Here is a 23,675-nt window from a genome sequence, read left to right as displayed (position 1 = left end):
TTTTTACTTTAAAAAAAATTGCCTACCATTTGCAGAAGTTTGGACAGGGAGGGGAAAATATAGCAATGAACAATGTAGGACTCCACAGAAGAACTGTGTAATTTTAAATTGGTTTTAAGTTTCTTTAAATTGATGGTATTATTTCCTCAGATTCTGCGTTTAATTTCATGATTGATGATCAAATGTGTGTCCAAGTATGAACAACTCTGAAGGTGGCAGATTTGGATCAGTTTGATTATTTTTGAATTTGTTTGGATTTTGTCTGCTTCGGAGAAATGTAGCCTGTTGAGCTAAGTGTGGGATTATGTGTGGGCATGTCATTTTTCATTTGATCTATTTTTAAAGCAGAGAGACAGCTACTCGATAGAAAACCAGAGATTGACTGTGAATCTGGTTTGATGCTTTGAAAAAATGAAGTGCTCAGCGGAAGTTTGGATTCATATTTCCTGGAACTCACTCGAGCAGACTTTGCATTTAACCTGTAGGTTGTGAATGCATTAAGGTTTTCACTATGTCAGAAGCTAGTTAAGGCCTGCCTTTAAGTCTGAAACAAACTGCAAAGTCTAGTTGTTATCTGTAGTTTAAAAAGTACGTGATTAAATTACCTGATTCTGTCAAGAAGCACTGATTGGGAGTAGTGACAGACAGTTTCTTGATATTAATGTATTTTCACATAACTCCTAACCCCTGCAGGATGATCAGGTTATATGATTCCTGCATCATGTGGTTTTAATTGTTAACTAGAATCTGGCTGTTTTCGGAAGTTCCACAACTCTGTTTTTCTATCATGGGATTGAGCAATAACTAAATGCAATTTTATTTTTAAAAAAATTTAAAGATTCTGGTGACATGAAGCAGTCTTGCATCAGCATTATTTGATTAAACAAAAGGATCTAGATCTATTTTCCAGCATCTTGTACAATTTCAAATGTGTTGCTTTGAGGGTGATTTGGTGAACAGTTGTAAGGACAGTTACTTTGACTGACAAACCATTTGAGTCGTGAGAAGAGTATTTGTTTCATATTCTTCAACAAGCTAAAAAAAATCCTGATTTAATATAAAGTAAATTGACCCTATTCCAACAATTGATACATTATTGTAGACCTTCTGATCCAAAGCAATGAACATTTACTGTGCAGGCAGTACAGTAAATTTACTGCCTTGTTTACTCTTGCAGTGGAATAAATGCTTCAATTATACATTAGGTGAAGGTGGAGACCATATGTCAGGAGTATTTGGTGGTTTTGAGGCTTTAGAACTACTTAATAATTGCGAATCATAATCCCTCCAAAACCAAAACCAATAATAAATTGGTCATTTTCAATCTATGACTGTTTGTGGGACATTGCTGTGCGAAATTGGCTGCCGCGTTCGCCCACAAATATACAGTCAATTCACTTTACAGTGTGTTCTGTGAAGCGCTTTGGGACGTCCTCCCGACGTGAAAACCGCTATATCAAATGCAAGGATTATTATTATATATCCATTTTGAATGGGAAAATGAAGAGTGCACGTAAATTATTCTAATTTTGCTTGTTTTTATTAAGTGCACCCCCCATTGAATTTAATTAAAAAATGCAACTGTTGTTCAGCTGATTGCGATTGATAAAAAGATCTGCGTTTAAAACCCATTTGATTCATTCAGTCTTGTATCCTTTTGAGGTGGGTAAAATAGTACCATGTCTAGAAAAAATCCTCTTTAAGGGTGTGGTAAGAAAATTCTTCCTGGAGCTGAACTGACTCTGCGATGATGTGCTTCACAAAGCTATGCTAGGTTAACAGTAATCTAAGCCTTAGACGTATAAACATGTCTTCAACCCTGTAAACCAAAGCCCTAATAGGCATGGAGGGCAGTCTTAGCTGTGCAAGTACTGTGCAATGTTGTTACCAATTTTTTAAAAATGAAGCCACAATTCCAACCGAGTGTAGTTATAGAGCATGGCTTAGATTGGGAGAAATCTATGACTTGTGTTTGATTACTCCAGTAACTTTTCCCTGTGTTTTTCTCTGCTTGCTGTAAGCATTATATTCAATTCTTGTTGGAGGTTTTCCAGTGTATGTGTTGTACACAATATACATACAGTGTTTTTTCATGGCAGGAGGGCAGGGTGGATGTTGCAGGAGAATCAGAATTATTTTTCCACAACCAGTAACTTTCCTTAAGGGTCAGTGTTGATCTTGCTATACATGACTTTATGCCAGATTTACACTGGCAACTGCATATATTTGGCATACTCTTTGGTAGTGTTCCAATAGTGAAATAGCATGTCATCTTAATAACTGGATTGTGCAACACATTAGAAACAAATGCATTTCATGACCCAAATTGGAAGCACCTTATACCTATTTATTGGCCCCTTGGGAGTAGGTAGGTATGTGGCTTGCTGGGTTGGAATGTCTCATTGTGTATGGCCAGTCATAACCTGGGCTTTGCAGCTGAGCAACATCAAATAAAATTTTTCATGCTGACAAGGCTCTTGTAACAAGTGCGCTTGCTGCAGTGCTCAGCTCTGTGTACTCAATGTGCTTAAACCCCAACCTCAGAGAGTGTTCTACCCCCTCCTGTTCACCGTGCCTTGTTTCAATTACATTCCTGGTCTTTTCAAGCCTTTTTGAATTAAAGGGCAAGTTTAGGACAGACACCAGGAAATATTTCTTTACACAGATTGTTATCAACAGCTGGAACTGATTACCAAGAAGAATGGTTGAGGCCAGGATACTGAATTTAAGAAACTACTTTGTACAATGGAAAGATGATAAGGTTGGAATTCTGGTAGGATGAGAGTAAATGTTGTTGCTGGCTCCTTGTATTAATAATAATCATAATAATCCTTGAATTTGATATAGCGCCTTATCACGTCTTCGAGACGTCTCAAAGCGCATCACAGAATGTAATGTAAAATGAATTGACTGTATATTTTGTGGGGGAAACACGTCAGCCAATTGCACACAGCAGTGTCCCACAAACAGTCGTGGATTGAGTGACCACATTTTTTAAAAAGGGATTATTACCTCTGGTATTATATATATATTATTTATAAGTATATGGCTATTTATTTTGTGTAATGCAGTGAAAAATGCAGCTAGAAAATAAAAGCATCACTTTTATTTTAGTATTCAACTGAACCTATTTCTTCTGTTGATGCTGCTGAATATGCTATGTTGAATGGACTATAAATTGCAAAGGAGGGACTTAATTTCACAATTACTAGATTAGCATGTTGTAAAAAAAACACTTCTTTATTCTAAAAATCTCCCTGACACATAAGTGATAACCTTCGATAGACAATACTTCATTAGTGGTAACGTGTAATAATACTGAGAATCTTCATTTCAACATTTGTTTTCCAGATCTGGAATAATTTTATTTGTGATTTCTATCTTTTGGTGTTTACATTTTTCAATCTGCTCCCCTCCCATCTTCTTGTGCTGTTCTGGGTGCGGCTCAGAATTTTATGCACATAATAGCCCTTTTCTATTTCCCTAAGGGTACAGCTGAAATTGGGCATTGTGTGCATAAGTTGGCATTGCATCGCTCTTATACAAACTACTGTGGGGGAAAGACTTATTTTTTAAAAAAAATGATTCTGTGACAGGAGGAAGGTGGGGTGGGTATTGTGAGACAGTGTAATGAGATCAGATAGGGTCTTATTCTGAACTTGGTGAGTAGCCTGAATGCAGCTTAGCTGCACCTTGTGGACAATTGAGAAATTCCTATTTGTCTACATTCTTACAGGATGACTGCAAGCACCTCTAGGCATTACAGAAGCAAAGTATTGTACTCGCATTTGAAATTTGCCATTTGGAAAGGTTAGTTTTGTGTTCATAGCCGACTGTTTGTGGGACATTGCTGTGTGCAATTGGCTGCTGCATTTCCCCAAAATAGTCAATCCACTTTACAATATACTCTGTGAAGCACTTTGAGATGTCTCAACAACATGATAAGGCTACAGCAAATGCAAGGATTATTATTAAGACACTAATACCTGATTTTGGACCTGATTTTGGAGTTGGACCCATTCCTTGGTTGCACAGATCTTAGATATTGTGCATTAACATCCCGCAAATATTGTGATATGGCAAAAGATCCGAACCTCTCAACAATAACAGCAACTTGATTTATATAGGGCCCTTCACCCACGGTAGTGTCTCAGAGCTCGTGTGAGAAGGTAGGGAAAACGATTGTGTAGAACTGTCGCTGAGGAGATTAGATGGGTTAGGACACATCACTCATCAGTTTGTTTTGGTATATTTTTTAAAGTGTATGCTGTATAAATTACCTTCATACCAGTTATGTTGTACTGTACATTAAGTTATGAACTCAATCACTGGAATACTTACATAGATTTTTCTCTGTGTCAGTACTCTCAATGTTACCAATATGGGTCCAGTACTTTGCTTATAATCATACTGTAAGAATGTGGACAAATTGGATTTTCTCGATTGTCCACAAGGTGCTGTTCACTACAGCTTTGATTACTGCTTGAGACAGTGTTACGGTGTGTCTCTGATCTTTAGTTTAGATTCTTGTGTGGAGAAAAGCATTTACAAACCAGATGTAATAAATTATTTTCAATGGCCTGGTTCCCTGTAGCTCTACATTGTTTTGAGTCTGTAGCAAGGGGGCAGATGAAATGAATGTGCTGAAGGATGGAGAGGATTTGAAACTGGCATCTGTGAAGTAGGTATTGTATGACCTTACACAGTAGTTTGTCATTGAGGATTTTGTCCAGTGAGTTGCTTCCATAAGATCTATGTCAGCATGATGTGGAATGCTGTCTGTGGCTTAAGTTATGATTGAACTGTGTGAAATAGACCATCCATCATCAACAGCAGGAAAGGACCTTTGTTTACAGGCTGCTTTGAGTTTTACTAGGGTTCCTTACCATTGCCTGCTTACCTCTATAAATCTTTTTTAAGCAATGACGCTCATTAAAATTTATTTAACTAGAATATTTCCACATAAATGTGTGGCTGCCTCTAACTGTTTTCCAGATGTGACCAGCTACAATTCTGATGATTTCTTGGTCTGTCCTTAGGAATAGGACTGAAATTCCACCTGTTTTGTTTCCCTGTAAGACCATTCTGTTTTAAGATCGCAAAATGCTGGATTATTCTTAAATTTATTCTGAAATTGGAAGCTGTTTTTCTGCACGTCTTAATAAGAACTGGTTTCCAAATTCAGACTGAATTTATGAAGGTTCTACAATTCTGCAGTTTCAAATTTTAAGACGAAATTGTTTTTTAGACTAAGACTAGGTGGAATTTCAGGCCTTTTGCTCTCAAAGCCAGCGTGGGTCCTAACACTACTACATCAAAAAGAGTTGTGGAATGAATCATAATGTTTAACTCTGTGATTTCTGTGGAAGGGAAGTGTGCATGTATAAAGCCAAGCAACTCTTATTGCATTAATTCCATATTGTAGTATGAGTGCAATAAAAGTCCTGAATATAGGAGATTTTGGCTTGAGGGGGCAAAAGTAGTTCAATGTTATTTTATGATGAGTTCATTATATCTGGTTGCATAAGTTTGACTAAATTGGCTGTAGACTGAAAATTCATTGTTTTGATTTTCACCCTCTGTCCCAATTTAATGAAAATATAGCTACTAGTACATACATATGTTGTTCTCCAGTGGAACATACATGGAAATAGAAGTGAACAGATCTATTCAATAGAATCAAACATCAACCCACAGATCTGACTTGAATAGAGAAAAAANCTTTGAGGCTTCATTTCTCCTCTACGTTTTAGCTGGATGTATTTATTTTCATCCAGCTCTAAATCTATTTTAAATAGAGTTCCTCAAAGTTAGCATATTTAATTATGCTAATTCATTTCACCACAAAATATATAGTCAATTCACTTTACAGTATATTCTGTGAAGCGTTTTGAGACATCTCGAAGATGCGATACGGTGCTATATTAAGTATTATTATTAAACAAAAAGAAATCAACATTCTGATTTCTGAATGCTTGTCTTTTTGTTTGGGGCATATGGGGTAAAATTACAGCATTTCTTAAGTAACACTGTTGTAAAATAATGCTGGTGCTAGTTAAAGAATTCCACAAATTCTTCCCTGTTATCTCATTACATTAAGTCCTGGAAACGGTGGCCTGGTATCATTGAATGTACATCATGTTTTAGTTAGTTGCTCTTAGCACTAATCATGGAGTAATAGTATCAAAGTATGCAGTAATGGTTCACCTTATGGCCTATGATCTAACTGAAGGACTCCATAAAAGTTCAAAGATTAGTTTGTTGCTGTGAAAGGGGAGAGAAAAGTTTAACCTAGCTCTCTGGCTGGAAGGATGATCTGTGATGTGTACCTGAGACTGTATTCAGTGCATATGTTTGCACTCTGATTATTATTATTATTAAACTGATAATTTTTCAGGAAATATTTGGAATTTAAAAAAAATAGAAAACTAGGCAGTTGTATGTACTTGGATAACAATCCCCATGAAATGTTACTCTCATTAAAAAGAGTTGAATGCAATTGCATTTTGAATCTCCAGTCCAGTGAGGTTTTGACCTTCATTTTGTAAGGTGGAGGTAGAGGTGTAGTCGTATATCTTTCATTGCAATATAATTTACCGAAACAGTCAAACATTTACAAACAATTTGGTTACAAGTTATGATTTATCTGCATTTTCTATTCTTATGGAATACAAATAAATACCCTTTTATCATACACGCTTTAACCAGGGTATGAAGGGGAATATATTTCAGGGTAAGTGCCACCATTATAGTCTTACAATATTGTCATTAATTGTGAACACTTTTAGAGGGCTGAATGTTCATATAACTGTTATTTTCTTACAACATTGAGTTGTAGAGTTTCAAGGGTTGAAAGCGTCTTTGTCTGTACCGTGAGGCTGGGAGTTCCAGAGACATTTGTGTGCTATGTGCTTAGTAAGCATTTGTGAAGTGTTAGCAGCAACCAGTAAAATGTGTCCCATGTATGCCAATTCCTCTGGAATCTCTTTTGCTTTTCATGTGGTGCAGGTTACAGCTTCCTAGTGCGTGTAAACATTTTGTTAAAATATACCTTTTTACAGCCTGCAAGTGAAATATTGTTTTAGCAGTAAACTTTCTCACGCACATTTGAGTACATTTGGAGTGTTGCTTTTTAAAAAGCAACGTGATGCAATGTATCACACCCACTTAACCCTTTCAGGAGCTGAGATCACCAACTCTAATTAGTGGAATTACTGTATTGCACATTGTATGAAACAAGAATAATAGCTTTCAGGTTTTAAAAAAAACAAGCTATTCATTTCATTTCAAATGCATATACCAAAGAATATGATTTAAAAATTTCATACAAGCAGTAGATAGCCATAAATGTGGTGTGGATAGCTTACAAACCAAGAGCTATCTGGTTCAAAATCTGGTTGGTGCTGAGTGTACTGGGCTCAGCCAGGGCTTCAGGGGGATATGCATTGATTTATCCAGGTTTAAAGAATGTAAAACTAGACGAGGTTCATGCTTCTTGTTTCTCGACAGCACCCTCTACTAGTTGTGCTTGTGTTGTGGCTGCTGGCTTGGGAGAGTCACGGTCAGGTGAGATGCCTGAGTGATCAGCGCTCACTGTTAAGGTTCACACATAAATCATGGCCACTTGACTGGGCTACAGGAGGGCAGCCAATGCTGGTGGAACTACACCTCAGCACAAAGAGGTTGGGGACCATGAGCAGAGGCATATATGCCAGTGGAGAGAAAATTAGAAAACTATTTGAACACCAAAAAAAAACAGTTTTGTGCAGTGTCCCACAAAGAATCGTGGATTGAATGACCAAATTATTTAAAAAAAGTATGTATTGTTTTGGAGGGATAATTATCCCTGGAAAAGCGATCTACCAATTGACTAACAGCAGGGCTCCTACCTTCCGCTAGGTAAACAGAGCTGTGTGGAGTAAAGAAAGTTGCCCTGCCGGGAATAGACCCCAGGTCTCTCGCTTGCAAGGCGAGTGCTCTAACCACTGAACTACAGGACTTCACATGAAATGTGAAGTGTAATTCAAATAAGATGCAAATAAGGTATCCAGTGCTTACAAGGTTGAGGATATGATTATTGTAAAACAAGGAATTAAGGTATTCTGAATAGTCATTACTGTATTGTTGATAAAATCTTGGAATTCATTAAGTATTTATGTGTTGCCCTGTAACATGAATGGGCCACACCTGGATGTACAAGTAAAGATAATGTTAAACACCACGTCTCCTATTCTATATAATCTGGCCTCCGAACCAATATCTACAAGACCCAACTATCTAAAGATTCAAAGCTGAATATAGAGATATTATCTGAAGCAATAAACTTTGTTAGGACAGGAGAAGTTCAATAGCCTTAACATCCCCATTAATCATTTCTTTCTCCATAAACTTGTATACGATTTCTTCAAGCCATTCATACTAACACAACTTGTATTTGTATAGTCCCTTCACATGGATAGGATCTTGGAGTGCTTAGGTAACTCAATAACTTATTCCACAAAGATGTAACTTTTTTATTTAAAAAAGAGCTTCTCTTCATTGCCTTTCTTAACATCTGTATTTGTTGCAGGTTGCATTCTGTGGTGTTTGAAACTTTCATCATATTGAATCATTTTCTGATCATGCTTGTCAATCCCATTCATCATCCCAAACTTTTATTGGGTCACCACGCAGTTATGTGGCAGTTTTGTAAGTGAGCTTCATTCTATTCTACAAATATGGAAACAATGTTCTCCTGGCGTTTGTGTTCCTTCCCCTGACACTTCTCTCAGCAGGACAAGAGTTCACAGGTTCAGGGGTATGAAGGGTAATCTACGGACTGATAACGCAGAGGTAATTAACAGTTGGAGCAGGTTATCAGGAAGGATGAGAGAATTCAGGATGCTGTACTTATTTGGTGATGTAATAGGAAGAAGGTAGAATGGGTATTCTGGAAGATTAAGATGAAATGGGACAAAGGGCTTTCTTCAGTTATGCTGATCTTGCAATTGTAATAGTTTATCTGCAGTGAGGCCTTTGTGGTAACCAAATTGTTGTGTTTTTCGACTGGAATTCAAAGCAAATGTTATATTTGATTGGTTGTCCCATTCATCTGCATTATGACCTTGCAGCATTGTACATGCCTTTGTACAGTCACAGTACAAATTGTTCTAATCTAAAATCTGGTTTGTCTGTACTTCAAATGTCTTTTTTTAAACAAGTCTCAGAACAGTGCCCATCTAGGTGAGAAATTATATATTTTCCTTACACTAGCTGTGGTTCAATAGATGGAATAACATTCCCCTGAATTAAAGGCTTATAAATGAGTGTAAGCAACCCTGTCTTCAGGGTTATTTCATATTCAGTTTAATAATAATAATATTCCTTACATTTGATATGACACCTTTGACGCTAGGAGGATACTCCAAGTGCTTCACAGACAGGACTGTAATGTGCAGTGAAACATTTTGTGGGCAAACATTTGCAATGTTTTAATGTTAAATTGTAGTGTTTGAAGTGAAAGGCGCTACACACATGTAATTTGTTGTTGTTGTTTGTATGTCGCTTTGCACCCCTACTCCTGTCTGGCAAGTGGGCCTCTGTGTAATCCACCTGGATATCACTGCTATCAGTTGTGTGAGAATGATCTATGATTCCTTCTGTTCAGTGTTAGCTCGCGACACCATGAGCAAGGTTGTAAACTGACTAAGTGGAGAAACATGGATGTAAACCCATGTGCAAACATTTTATAGAATAGTGAGTGAGATGGACAGTCAACACACTACCACAACTTAATTGATGCATAGCTGGAAACTCTTTTTAAGAATGAATAAGGTTACAGCTATAATCTTTGCCTTCAGTGGTACGACGTGAAAAGAGTGGGTTTGAATTGAAGATGGAGAGTTTCATATCCTTCTCTCTTAATATAGTACAACTGGAGGGATAATTTCTTGGTACAATTGATCAGGAGTTAATATTACAAAATCAGTATCTGATCCCACCAAAGCTACAGCGCAGGAGTCTATTCAGCTCATCCACTCTAATCCCAATTCCCTGCTCCGTTTTCATACCCTTTGAATATTGTCTGCTTCAAATATTTATCCAATTCCTTTTTAAATGTAATGTTCTCCGAGACAATGGCTACTTGTGACAAAGAGTATTGTGTTCTAATAACCCTCTGTGTGAACATGTTTCTTCCATCTTCTCTTTAACTCTTCCAGTGACACCCTGAGCCCCCTTGTCACCGATTCATCAATTTGTACTCTGCGTACCTCACACACAATTGTTTTGAAAGCACTTTATAAAACGTCTGCACAAGAAGCCTCCTACATGTGGGAGTCAAGTGATCGTCTGTTGGTGTCTGAATGTGTTCACTGCTTCATTGGACCAGTCAAACTCCCACTAGCACTGGTGGGTTGCTGAATGTACTGGTCTTGGTTCAGTGAATCAGTATTACGCTTACGCCTTGTTATTTTATGTGCTGTGTAAGGAGGATTGTACGACATGTGTGCCCAAGAGTTGAAAGACTATTCCTCCTCTAAGTCATGTAGTGGAACACTTCTATATTGACACTGGAGCAATCATGAGTGGGTTGACTGCATCTTACTGAGTGACGGCTTGGAAACTGAGAAAACCACAAATTTGTGTTTGTTTACTGTATAGGGTTGCTGAACTTGAAATGTATTTTTGTTACATGGGTTAAACTCCAGCAGCCCAGTGCACACTCTGAGATCTCCATGACTTGGCTCTCACCAACCTGCACCTAAACTCCCTGGGGTTAGGTAGGCAAGGTGCATCCCACTGGAGAGTGAGTGTGCGTCCCATACAGATTAAATAGAAAACATACATATTTGGAACTTCAGAATTTTATGCTTTTATGGACTTGACACAGTTGCCAAACAAGATTCATGTTAATACAAATAACATTGTAATAGATGACTTAAGTAAATAGAAAGCAGAATTTTCTTTGTAGTTGATATCTGTGTTCACCAAGATGAGGGTTGTTAGTGCTGGGGCACACAAGGCTCTCAGATTTTCAAGCATCAAGCACTTCTAAACCAATGGACGTGCAGTGGTATGAACCAGTATATCAGTAGTATGGTACTCCTACTAAACTACCTCAAGCCTAGGTCAAGCATGTTTCTGTAAAACACATCAAGACATTCATCCTGCATGAAAGATGCTATATAAAAGCAATACATTCTTGTTGTAATGGCTCCTTTATTTACGTGCAAGACAAATCCAATGTGACGTTTTCCATTTCAAACAACTGGGAGTTTTATTTGCTCTCTGATAGGGAGAGTGTCACATTGTAGGTTGCTTTATGCATCAGCATCTGATGGAATCAAAACTATTCCCAGTGCAAAGGGAATAGGAAATATCTTGTAAAGATCTGTGAAGTATTGCTGGTGTCCAAATCGACTTGTAACTCATGAATGTCAGCCTGTCAATGGGGTTTAAATCATGATCTTCATAAAATGTGGTATAGACTAATATTACCTTTCTGATAATTTCTATTGTTCAAAGGGGTTTAGAGATTTAGATTAATTGTGCACTAGAGTATATTTTATTTTCAGATCGGTAGCATACCTACTGTTTGGTCAGAATTAACCTTGTATTGAATGATTTTTGTAAATTCATTTTTAATGGAAAATAGTTCTAGTAATTATATTCTAATCTCCAGGAAAATTTGGTGATAGTATCAAACCTATTACACAAAGCACATTGCACTTCCGTGTGAGGCTTGACTTCTTTGATGAGTGAATAATACTGAAGGAGGATTTTAATGAAGCATCCAGTGAAACATTACATAAGAGGGAGGCAGCATGGATTTGAGTGAGCAGTATCATGGCTTACAAATTTGCTTGATTTCTGTGATGAAATCACAGACCTGATGGACAAGGGGAACTCAGTGGACCCTGTTTATTTTGATTTTTAGAAGATAATGCGGTATAACCCATTTTCACCAGGAACTGCACGGAGACTGCTCAACCTCATTGCATAACCTATCCTTACCATCAAGATGTACAGGATTTCAGACCAACATTATATTCTGACTGGAAAGCAAACTAAATTCCAATGGGTGAAAAGCTAGTGTCTAACCCACTTAACACGACTGTCCAATTTTGAAGGGACTCATTTGTTCATATTTGCATTTCATGAAGTGTTATAGGTGTAACGCTAGGAAAAGCATGTGCAGCATAATAAAACTGAAAGTACTTGAAATACAAGTTTTCTGTTTTTATTGTATAAACCCATACTTTTTGATACACTGCCAGTGCTAGCGCTCTGAAATTCAGAGAAAGGAAAAAAAAGCCTTACTTGGCAGTATGGAATATTTCAATAGATTGTATGTCGATTGTATTTTTGCCCACAAAATATACAGTCAATTCACTTTACAGCATATTCTGTGAAGCGCTGTGAGATGTCTTGAAGACGTGATAAAGCGCTATATCAAATGCAAGGATTATTATTATGTATAAATTTCCTCAGGTGAGTTTTTTCTTGCCTTTTTGATATTTTATTTGGGAGGGGGTGGTAGAGAAAGAGTTCACAACTGAGAATAACTATATGCCTTCCATTTAACTACTTGGTACAGAAAACATTCTAAGAGCTGTTCGACAGCTGTGTGCTTAAGACCCGCCTGGAGTATTTCCCTTTAGCTGGTCTATTCCTAACTGTTTACATGCAACATTTTACCGCTTTCCCTCCCCCTCTTCCATTGTGTCAGAAAGTTGGTGTTGCACATATAATAGAATGAGGAAATTGGGAGAATTTAAGGGGATGGGTGTTTTCGGTGATCGAGGCGAGAGGAAATTCCAACAATGATTGCAGTATCAAGGTTCTTTTTGTTATAGCCGGATAATTTGTGTGATTTTAAAAAAAGGCTTGTGCACTCCCACCCTAGCAGAGATGACCTAGATGTGCAAACTGTATGTGTATGTGTGCTCCAATTTTACAGGCAACACAGGACTTCCTGTTGAAATAGTTGATGTTCCTGTGCCTGTGAGGATGTGCTTATCCTGCTGATTGATGTACAATTTGCATAGACCGAGAAGTTATCTGAAGCATTTTGTAGAAAAGCCATAGTGTGCCAGCCAGTCCTGTTCCGAGTTGGACTGCCCCAATGTACAGAATGCCTTCCCACCTCCTGTGGCTTTCAAAATGCTTTCTTCAGAACGCTTGCTGTTTGTAATAGTTTAGAGTTTAAACAGATCACACAGCACAGCATGCTGACTATTCGGGACTGAGATTTTCAAAAGGTGCCAACTCTATCTGTTTATCCATCTGTTTTTCCAACTCCACGTGCTTGAGAATCTGGGCCAGTGTTCACAAAGCAACCAAGTTAACTCTGAAATTCCTTTTAGTTTTCCCATCATACACTGATGATTCAGACCACAATGTGTTGGCTTGTTTTGTTTGGGTCCAGTTGCCAGTGCAAGGGTAAAAATTGTCTTTAGCGTATACATGAATTTGGCTCTGTGGTAATTCACAAATGTCTCTGAAATCAATTTTGGCCTTGGCCAGGGAAATGATTACAACTTTACAACAACGTGAGAAAAGACAAGTGTGGTTCTGACAGTAATAATTATACACTGCAGTGCCAGTGTAGTACCCACCATATTCCTTAACTAATCATTACCGCTTAAGTCGTCATGTTAATATCCCTGCCGCTTCCCATGGAAAATGTTAATAAGGGATTCTGCTTTACTTGTCGCTGCGCTTAACAAGTAACTAATCTCTGTAGTCCGTCCGTTTCCTGAGCCAGGTGGGTCCGCAGTATTCTTGCGCACTGCTGATGACAGCCCTCCAACTAAAAAGCACAGTCATCGGCAGGCCTTAGAAGGGCAGACCAGTCACTGGAGGCAGGGAGTCATCCCACTCAACTGCTATTAATCCTACAAGCCAAAGCCCTAACAGATAGGTGGTCCTAGCTGGACAAGCAGCAGGAAAGCTTTCCGGACAGCAATATCAATGCCAGGCTACCTGGTTAGACTCCAGCAGTACCCCAAGGCACACTTTGGGGTCCCCAAGCCTTGGCTCTTGCCAACCTATGCCTAATACTTTCTGGAATGAGGTAAGCAGGATGTGTCCCTCCAAGGAAAGAATGCATATTCCATCCCAACAATCCATCTCTGGGATTTCCATGTGTAGATGGGATGCATGGAAATCTTAGCTTGGTTTAGATGCTCTTAAGCATGGTGATGGGCTTCCGCATGTGTCAGACACCATCCAGGCTAACCAAAAAACAAAACTTAACTAATCTCATTCTCGAAATTCTTCTAAATACTCACAATGTAAGATAGATCAGATAACTAGTCCTATAAGATGGCATCTTGCATTGTAGAAGCCTCACGCTCTATCCTGTGGCTGGTGTGGGTGCTCGTGGAGGTTGGGTGCACAGGCTGAGATGCATCACAGAGGCTTCTGGTCTATTGGAGAGCTATAGCCTCCCACCCAGCCTCCCAGCCTATTCTGCGACAGGATAGGGTGGGAAGCGAGGTGATAACCCACAGAACGGCTCTCGAATAAACCAGAGGCTTTAGCGATGCATCTGATCGTAGATGCCCAACTTCAGCTGAGTGCCTGCACCAGTCACAGCTCCCTCTTGTGGCCCGGGAGGACCTGTGCCTAACTTGCCAATCCAGATAACACGTCACTGAGCTCTTTTCCCTTGGAGTGACGAGTTATCAGGACTTTACTGTATAATTGAAGGAATTGTATGTGTTTGAACATGGTTACTTCTTGGGCTGTTAGCTCAATCTATGCTTTAGACCCATTGTACGTAGTGGGCAACTGCTGGAACGCTGTCTGCACCTACTTCTGTGAAGTGAGGTGAATACATGCCTGCGTAAACACAAGCCTAGAGAGATGTGTTTGGCCTCTGAAATATGTTAATGCAGTTTGTACTATTTTAAAAAGAAAAGTGGGTCACTGATACAGCTGTAAGTGCAAACCGTGAAAGGTTGCCTTGTGTATTTGGATACCATCATGTATATTTAGTCATAGGTAGTAAATATTTTTATTCGGCCACAAAATATACAGTTGATTCAATTTACAATGTATTCTGTGACGCGCTTTGAGATGTCTCTATGACGCGATAAGGTGCTATATCAAATGCAAGAATTATTATTATATATGTTGGTATGGCACCAGCACCAAGTATGCAGCACAAAAGTTGTTAGCATTATTGGATTATTCAATATCTCTATGGTGAGGCTGTGGCTTGCTTTGCAACTCAAGGTCAGTAAGTGGAAAGAACGGATGGGTGATTCACAGAGTAAATTGGTGATAGATGGCTGGCAGTAATTTAAGAAGCCAGAAGAGTCAGTCAGTCTTGTGGTTGACAACCCAAGAGTGTGAATCAAAGCCTAGAACCTAAATTATTGTTTTAAAGTCAATATTAGCTTTTTTTAAAAAAAATAATTTTTCATCCTCTACACAAAATGACCATGATGCAATCCAAAATCTGTACAGCCAGTACACATAACAAACACACTTGTGTACAATACGTGGAGTGCTAAATAACCTCAGGATGTGCAACTCCTCCATCAAAACTGAAAGAGGAGGCAATGGCTGGCATGCTTTACCATCCAATGAAGAGGCAAACATTAAGTAGGTGTTGGGGACATTCCAACCTGCATGGAAGGGGAGGAGGTCACACAAGTGGAGCACAACCTCTCCAAGGCTTGCAATGAGATGGCATTTAGTTCACTCATTTCATTGATTTTAAGAGTGGGATTTGGTTTCCTTAAAGTGGAATGAAATTCTCTAAACGGAGTACTAAATACTCACTCCAGCTAGAGGAGAATTACCTTTCTAAATGTACTTATACAGGTAACTAGGAATCATTGAGTTTCCTTGTCTAAAACTTGTTGCCTCAGTTCCTGGACCCCTCTGGTGACTTATGGTTCTCCCTGTTCATGATAAAGGAATCAGTCGATACAGAGTGGCCTGGTATCTCATGCAGACTCCAGTGGAGCATAGTACAGGTAGCTGCTACTGCGTACTCACTAGTATCAGGCTCTCTCTCGGCCACCATATTTGAATTTAAGTCACTGACCTCTGAGTCACATAGAGAGTCAAGAGCACAGGGCTCATATTTGAATGAGAACATGCTGTGTGTATGACACTAAGGTTTATCATTACTGAAGTTATGACTGAGGTTTTTCCACCTAGTAGGATTGTCAGAAGAATGTGAAATGCCATAGAAGAGCCGGGGATAACTCCTATAAGAACACGTCTGTCAAAAATTGACCCTATTGGTTGCTGAGAACACAAAGTCTTGGAGAAGTTGTGTGATACTAACGGCAGCATATTTTGTAAAGCCTACAACAGCCTTTGCTCTGCAACTGTTAGTTACATCTGATTTTAAATATTTTCGTGTACCAAGGATTCTAACTCCTGAAATCATCTATGAGAGTGTCCTGCATGGAGAGGTACTGCATGAAACTTTGATGTTGGAATTGGTTTTTGGATGCCTTAAATTTGACTCAGTATATGAAAATGCAGCCATAATGTTTTGACAAGATTTGATGGGTGATGGAAATATTGTGATGCAGCATTAGTCCTGAGCATGCTGAGCAAGAATACTATTATAAAAACACGTCATCAGTCGGGTAAAACTAACCTGTCTCACAATGGTCTAAACCCAGCTCACGTTCCTTATTAGTGGGTGAACGATCCAACGTTTGGTGAATTCTGTTTCACATTGATAGGAAGAGCTGACATCAAAGGGTCAAAAAGTGAGGTCGCTATGAAACATAGTTTCCACAAGCCAATTATCCCTGTGGTAACTTTTCTGATACCTCTTGCTTAAAACTCAAAACCCTTTAGTAGCATTTGCATCCACCCTTGGTCTCTGAGGCTTTGGACTGAACGGAGTCCAGGAGTATAAGTGGCATTTCTCTTCATCTTTGCAAATAGGCCTGTGACACGTGACATTACATCACTAGACATTCCACCATCGCAAGCAAGAGGACCTGGGTTTGATTCCTGGCAGGGCGAAATGTTGGGCAAGTTTCCTTACTAAACACACCTCTGTTTACCTAGCAGTAAGTAGGAACCTGGTTGTTAGTGGATTGGTGGATCGCGGGCAATAAACTCTTAAAAAAAATAATAATAATTTGGTCACTCAATCTACGACTGTTTATGGGACACTGCTGTGCGCAATTTTGTGGGTGTTTTGCCCACAAAATATACAATCAATTCGCTTTACAGTATATTACGTGAAGCGCTTTGAGACGTTTCAAAGATGTGATAAGGCGCTATATTAAATGCAAGGATTATTAGACACATGAGCTTGACAGGACAATGACATTGATTGTGCCAAGTACAGCTGAAGTGTCTTGAATTGTGTATTTGATGGAGTTATTTATTTTTCTTAGCATTTACAACATCACTTCTCTGGCAATGGAATACTTTTATCTGTCTACAAGCCATTCAGTCACCATTTCCTTGCTCGTTAAACTATACAAAGAGGAATAAAATGGATATTACGCTTTTTAGTTTGTTTATAAAGTTGAGGATGATACTTTTTAAAAAAAAATCAAGCATTTAGGTTTCATCGGCTTTATTGCGAGTGTCTGAGGTACTTTACTGCTGTCCCGCTCCAATATGATTGGGCATGTTCTTGAACATTTACTTAGTGCAGATGAAGTATTCAAGTTGCAGACCTAGTTTGTTTTCAGATATTGCCACTTTCGCCAGTGAGTCACGGCTTCAGTTAAGATATTTTGATCCCTGATTTTAACTCCATAAAAAGTCACCAATTCAAATACATTTCCTTATTTGCTGTTGGCTTGTGCATTGGAAAGATGCATCACTTGTCTTTCAGGTCTACCATAAAGCTTCTGAATATGGAAGACTTGCGGCAGTAATTGGAGAGTGAAATGCAGTTCCAGTCACTGTGTGACATATTGGGAGTGATATGTGTAAATGAGTTTGTCTCAAGAGCATTTAATATTTACATAAGTAATAGTACCCTGCACTAGAGGCCCTTAACATTGAAAAAAAATGCCCTTGGAATGACCAAACTAGAAAATGCATTCAGTTTCAATAAGATTTATTACTAACATGCATGGTACTTGAACATTCTCTCTTTCCAGATGTGACTAGGCTATATCCATGTGATTGACAGCAGTTTTCAAATTGAACTTCTTAAAGCTAGTCAGACAGTAATTATTTACAGTCTTGCTGTAAATGTTTTTCATACCTATAGTTGGACCAACTTGTACTGTGTTGCTGGTATTCTTTGATTAATTACCAGCTGCCAAATGCTCCAGCACTATGCAATCCAAATTGAGTTCTTTAATGAAGAGCCCAGCTTGATGTAAGTTTGCTAGAAAGATCAACATCTGTGCTCTTCCTTACCATCTACAGAATAGCACAGAAACAGGTTATCCAGACCATAAAATCTGCTCTATTGTTTTTATTTTCTCTATAAGCCACCAAGTCTTAATGTAATTTTCCAGCTCACTACACAAACCCTTTAACATTCTTTTTCAAAAATCTTTTCAAAGCAACTTAAGGACTTAGCTTCAACAATGCTGTATGACAGAGAATCCATATCCCAACCACCCTCTGTGTAAAGGCATTTTACTGAACCTTCCCTTAAATTCTCTTTGTGGTTATCTTATAGATGTGCCCTTCTCCTTACTAACTCACTGACCAGTGGAAATTAGGGCAACCCCTTTGGCTTCTCAGCTCTAGTGAAAAAAGGCCTAATTCTTCAAGACTCTTTATAACTGAAACATCTCATAATGCAGCCATAGTCAATACAATGAAAATCCATTGAACCATAGAGTTGTTTCTTTACTGAATTAATTGTAGTGGAGGCTGGGGATTCACCTGAAATCAAGGTGATATCTGTTCCTCCCTTTTCTCCCAGTTTAGTTTCTATTACTTATGTATCGGCGATTTGGGGGAAAATTGATTAAAATGGTTCATTCCGCTTATACTCAGTACAACAAAAGCTGTGTATTTGGCTCTCATGATATCTGCTGGCTGAAAGGATTCTCAGATCAATACTTTATCATGACGGTCAATCTAGGATGGAAGAAATGTTGTTTCTAGCAAAATCTAATGCAAGTGTGGTACACGAGCATGAAACAAGGTTTATTTTTTCTACGAACCACCAAGTCTTAACATGGTTCAATTATTTTTTTCCTCCAAAAAACAATAAACAGCATATACTTAATAGCATTATAATAGTACTCAGCAAAAAAAAAGTTTCTTGTAGATTTTGAGAGGAATCTGCTTGTATGGATTCTCACAGGCCAGTATGTTACCCTGTGTGAAGGGCGCTATATAAATGCAAGTTGTTTTTGTTCCTAAAGAGTAGTGAGACAATGCATTAACATTTGTTGACAAATTAATGATCCTGAAATTACTGAACATCTGGTGCATATATGATGCTAGAAAACTGAGTGACTTTTTTGTGGTTTGTTGGCACTGTGTTAAACACAAGTAGTAAGTTCTGTTCACCAACTTTAATGATAAGTTTGGCAGACACTCCAGGATTTATCAACAATGTCAACAGATTCCCTGATCTTGAAAACTAAATGATGCATAAAATCTAATTATGGATTAATGTGAGTCATTTATTTTCAAAATGGGGAGGAAAAAATTCCTCCCCTCCCCACCATGACATTTGCTGTGACGTATACATGTGCAGCAAACTATTAGAAGACTGCAGTATAAATAATATGTTTGCTGTTTAGAAAAACATTTTAAAGCACCTGATTTTTATGGTCGCAACTAATGGATTGCTACATGTAGTGCTGATAGCAAAGCTTCCTGTATACCTTGCTGGTTGAACTTTTATGGGTATGGGCGCAATTAACTGAGAAAATGCAGCAATGTGCAACCCTTTCTTTCTCCTCTCTCTCCTGGCACCACACTGCTGTCAAAGGATATCAAGGCCTTTGAGAGGCTGCATAAGAGATTTAACAAAATGGTACTAGGATTGGAGACTTTAGTTATGTGGAGAGACTAGAAAAGCTGGGATTCTTCTTCTTGAAGCAGAGAAAGTTAAGGGGAGCTTTAATAGAGTTGTTCAAAAGTATGAGTGGTTTTGATAGAATAGATAGAGAGAAACTGTTTCCACTGGCCGGTGGGTCAGTTACCAGGGGACGTAGATTCAAGATAATTGGCAAAAGAACCAGAGGGGAGATGAGGAGAAATTGTTTTGTATAGAAAGTTGTTACGGCCTGGAATGCACTGCTTGAAAGGGTGGTGGAAACCGATTCAATAACAACTTTCAGAAGGGAATTGGATAGGTACTTGAAAAGAAAAAAATTGCAAAGATATGGGGAGAGAAGAGGGAGTGGGACTGATTGCATACGTCTTCCAAAGAGCTGGCCAGGCATGATGGACTGAATGGTCTCCTTCTGTGCTGTAACATTGTATAATTTTTTTTACATTATACCAGCTTCAGCTGTTCTACAAATCTCAATACCATTTGTGAATTGACTGAGACCCTGCTTTTAACAGCCAATTATAAGGATATCGAAGCAGCAATCTCTAGTTTTATAATAGATCCATTGCGATACTTACAGCTTAATTGGCATGAAAACATTGCTAAATGTTTGGCATAAGAACAGCACTAACTTACTGCCTTGCAGTGAATCCCAGGTAACGCTTATTCTCTGTACATTAAAACAAACACAATGTAATGAGCAACTTACAGTCTTGCCGGCACTTAAGAACTTCTCTTTATTCAATGGAAGATTTGTTTTCATTCACCTAGTAGAATCCGGCTGTTTGAAGTCATTGTGGAGAGTGGATGTCTTCCTCTAAAGCGATCCCGTTCTCCGACTCTGGACCTGCTGCGTTTGTGTCAATCTTGCATTATTTTAAACCCAAGGTTTCACCACTCTAGTACATTTTGCTTTGATTCATAATATGACTCAGCAATGGTATTCCTCGTGATTGATCGCTCTCAGTTGTATGACATTTCAAAGTGCATCATTGGTTTGTACTTGGGTTTTTGACCTTGTTAAACTCGCATGTGATGCAATTGTTGTCATATGTGCACATATTGGTCAAGATAACGTTGTATTTGTGTGGAGGACACACATGTCGACTCTGCATTCAGTTTAGAATTCTTTGTTTTTTATTGGGAAAGGTCATTTGTCGACTTCAAGGTCGAATTCAACCCTGATTCAAAAAGGATTGGTTTAGGATTAGATGCTCTGCTTTGGGGAGGGGAGAGCTTCAGGACAAGAGGAAAATAATTAACGAGACTCAAGCAAGAAAATGGAGCAAGATTTATCTCTGCCATATTCACAAATCTTCACTCGCTCTATGAGGTTGAATTCCTTTCTTTGTAAATCAATAACTATTTTATGGACACTTTTCCAATGCAAATGTAAATTCTACCATCTGCACGGTTCCTTAACTGCTCTTATTTACTTGCATGACAAACCATGAAATACTAGAGAAATAAAATTAAATATATTTTTTAAAAAAGCTTGCAAAGACAAACACCCTAGCTGTGTTGTGACAAAGCTATTCATTAAAGTCAAAGAACAAACGATTCAGCACAACATCGCTGAAAACTGGAACAATTTTATCCTGTCCACAACAGAATACATCCTATGTCCCAAAACGGAGAGGAGTTAGGCTTTCCTAAGCCAGCCATAATGTTAATCTGTATGTTCAAGGTAAAATCGTTACTGGAAAAACAAAGGAAGTATATTTTTTTCACTCAGAGGGTTATTAGGACATGGACTAGCCTATCAAAACAATAAATGAATCTGAATCCATAAGGATAGCTTTTAAAAAGGAATTAGACAAATATTTGAAAAGAATGATAAGGAAGAGGAAAAAGGTCAGGGAAAGCTCTTTCAGAGAGCTGACACAGGGCTCTTTGCTGCTGTAAAATTGTATGATTCTAGCAACTAGTTAATGTAAGATCCAGTTAAATGACACTGGATGCTTACAGGCAATTTCAAAAAGACTGCATAAAAGGTGTCGTTTATCCATTAGATTTTACAAGGCTAGATTACTAGATTTTAAAAGTTGACTTGTAACCAACTTCATGCCTGATTCAAAAAGGATTGGTTTAGGATTAGATACTCTGCTATGGGGAGGGGAGAGTTTCAGGACAATTGCGGAGATTCCCATTGTAACTAGGTATGTAAGATATCACACAATAATCTTCTTAATATTTCACCTTGGTTTCCTGATCTGGGATTAAGTGTTTAACAGTAAGTGTGCTGCACAAAGTTCTGTATTTCATAGGATCCAAGGTTGGTCTGGATGAACGAGGCCCTTCAGCCAATCTGATTCATCCCTGCTAAGCAAGATTCCGAGAGATGACATGCAAAAAGATGGCCACTGGAAAGACCATTTCAGTAGCTCTGAGTTAGTTTTGTTTGATAGGGGCAGCCCAACAGGAGCTGCTGCGGTTTAGATGTACTCACATATACTGCACTTTGGCCAATGATCAAAGTCATTGTAACCCACAGAAAGCTTTTGGAACGCCTGTCCCATTACAAAAACAGTGTGTTGTCCTATCCTGCGGCCTCCCTTTTTCCCTTGACCCATCTAGTGCTCTTGTGTTGTCTGTTTCTAGTTATTTTCTTTTGTTGGCAGTGAGGCTTTGTTTAAAATGCGCCAAATTGGCTTCTGCATATTGAGAGTTTGGTGGTACAAAATAGATGATATATATTCAGACAGGTACTATACATAAAATCATTGAATTGTGCCAACTTTGTAATTCGAGGGGTTGTGATTTGTGACACTTATAGCTTTTGGATTCTGGCTTTGAAGCCGCTAATGAGTTCCTAACATTATGCCCACAATTATCTCACTTGTAGCAAAACGTTCAATCCAAAACCATTAAAATAGATTAAAACAAATGGAATTCAGCTTGAATTATTATGTATAGAAAAAGTTATAAAACCCATAATACATATTGAATCTGATTTGCGGAATATTCCTTAGTAAGGAATCTGATGCTGTGTAAAGAGTCCCCTCCGATAGGAAAAAGTGATTCACGCTGACCTGCGGAAACTCTACTCTGATGCAGTCAGCTTGTGGAACTCAGTTTCTTCGGATCAAGCGGAATTTTAGTGGGATTCCTTACTAAGAAATACTGCAGATTAGATCCCATTGTTTTGTTGTAATATCAGATGGAGGCCAGGAAGCCCTTGATAGGAAGGAAGAGAAAACTTGGCATTTAGTCCCCAAAACCAAACTCATTGACGTTCAGGAATGTCGGTTTAAATCCTACAGAAATACTTCTAGAACAATAGCTGCAAGATTTTTTTTCTCAGCTATCTGACTTCCACTTAAATGATAGATATTTTCTTCAAGAATCTGGATCATGCTGTGTTACTGGTGTCAGAACTGGAACTATGGTAGAATTTATCATTGTGTGGAAAACCATTAGGTACTGCAGTCAGAATGCAAAGGATGAAAAGTACATGGTTAGGTGGAAGTTCAACTACAACGACAACAAGATTACCTTTGTATAGCACCTTTCATGTTGGGAGGAAGTCCCAAGGTGCTGGACAGTGTACAGCATTTTAGACCCGAGCTGGGGTCAGGGAGGGAGAAGGGAGGGGAGGGAAAGGGGGGTGACCAATGGAATGGTCGAAGAGGAGGGTTTTGAGGTGGGAATTGGAGGCTAAGGAGGGGCGAGGCGGAGTGATTGGAGGATGGAATTCCAGAGGTTGCGGGCAAAGTGG

General features: G+C 38.6%; 2 protein-coding genes across 3 annotated transcripts in view; one reads left to right on the top strand and one right to left on the bottom strand.

The window, feature by feature from the left end:
* The window catches only part of LOC103177521 (putative claudin-24), a 40,210-nt gene extending 19,267 nt beyond the window's left edge, over positions 1 to 20,943 (bottom strand). For both annotated transcript variants that reach the window (XM_007891724.1, XM_007891723.2), the window contains exon 1: positions 20,667 to 20,943. The gene's annotated coding sequence lies outside the window, so the exon portion shown is untranslated. The remainder of the gene's footprint in view (positions 1 to 20,666) is intronic.
* Positions 1 to 23,675, top strand: part of wwc3 (WWC family member 3) — a 111,454-nt gene that overhangs the window by 5,541 nt on the left and 82,238 nt on the right. The gene's annotated exons all lie outside the window — the stretch shown is intronic.

Source organism: Callorhinchus milii, unplaced genomic scaffold (genome assembly GCF_018977255.1).
Source record: "Callorhinchus milii isolate IMCB2004 unplaced genomic scaffold, IMCB_Cmil_1.0 Scaffold4, whole genome shotgun sequence".
Classification (NCBI taxonomy): Eukaryota; Metazoa; Chordata; class Chondrichthyes; order Chimaeriformes; family Callorhinchidae; genus Callorhinchus; species Callorhinchus milii.
Note: the sequence above shows the minus strand (reverse complement) of the source record. Positions and strands in the feature narration are given on the sequence as shown.